This window comes from Chinchilla lanigera, unplaced genomic scaffold (genome assembly GCF_000276665.1).
Source record: "Chinchilla lanigera isolate Chin_1 unplaced genomic scaffold, ChiLan1.0 scaffold00005, whole genome shotgun sequence".
Taxonomy (NCBI): domain Eukaryota; kingdom Metazoa; phylum Chordata; class Mammalia; order Rodentia; family Chinchillidae; genus Chinchilla; species Chinchilla lanigera.
Genome location: NW_004955406.1, coordinates 43046842 through 43047830, shown reverse-complemented (window position 1 = coordinate 43047830; position 989 = coordinate 43046842).

Below are 989 nucleotides of genomic sequence, written 5' to 3'. Positions count from 1 at the left end.
CTGTGCTCCCCACAGCTTATAGGAATATAGAGCGAGTCGGGGTTGAGCGGGGAAATTGGTGTCAAGCTTACGTCACTAGCAGACTACTTTTTTCCATTTCCACGGCCACCCTTGACCGCCTGTCTCCCAGCTCACCAGGTGCCAGCTGGCTTTCGTGCCTCAGCCTGGTCACTGTGCCTCTCTCTTGTCCCCGCAGTCCAGGGAACATTCCGGTCAGGTCTGTGCCAAGTCACCGCTCAGATGTGTCTGCAGGAGGCGGACTCACAGATCAGTCCCTGTGCCAGGGCGCGTGGTTCCAGAATGGATGCTCAGGAGAGGGAAGCGGGCGTCACCCTGTGTCGGGTGTTGGGGTTTGCTTTATGCCATGCAAGGTTGGAACAGGCTGGTGGTGATGGAGCCGGGACATGTATTCTGTGTGGGTGGCTCCTGGGCTCAGGGTGAGCCTGGCGGTGTATGACTCTGCCCCTCCAGCCACCAGTGCGGGGCTGCCCATACCACAGAGCTGCCATCTGCTACCAGTGGTCTGGAGTCACCCAGTGACTGGGTGTGGCTGGGGGTGTTGGGGAGGAGGCCGCTCAGGGCAGTGGGGCTCACGCCGCTTGATGTGGAGGGGTCAACAGACTGTTGGTAAAAACTCACTTGTTTACCCCTTTGGTCCTCAATTTCCTTATCTTGGAAACAAGGGAGATGAACCAGAATCTGTTTGAAGGATCCAGCTGTCACCGTGGGATCTTGCCAGGATGTTCGAGGAGGTACTGCTCAGCCAGAAACTCAGGACCAAGAAAGCAGACTCGAGTCATCATAAGAGGGTGTGTGTGTGTGTGTGTGTGTGTGTGTATGTGTGTGTGTGTGTGTGTGTGATTTTGACGACTTGCGAGCAGCTGGAATCCTGCTTCTGTTTGAAGGATCCAGCTGTCACCGTGGGATCTTGCCAGGATGTTCGAGGAGGTACTGCTCAGCCAGAAACTCAGGACCAAGAAAGCAGACTC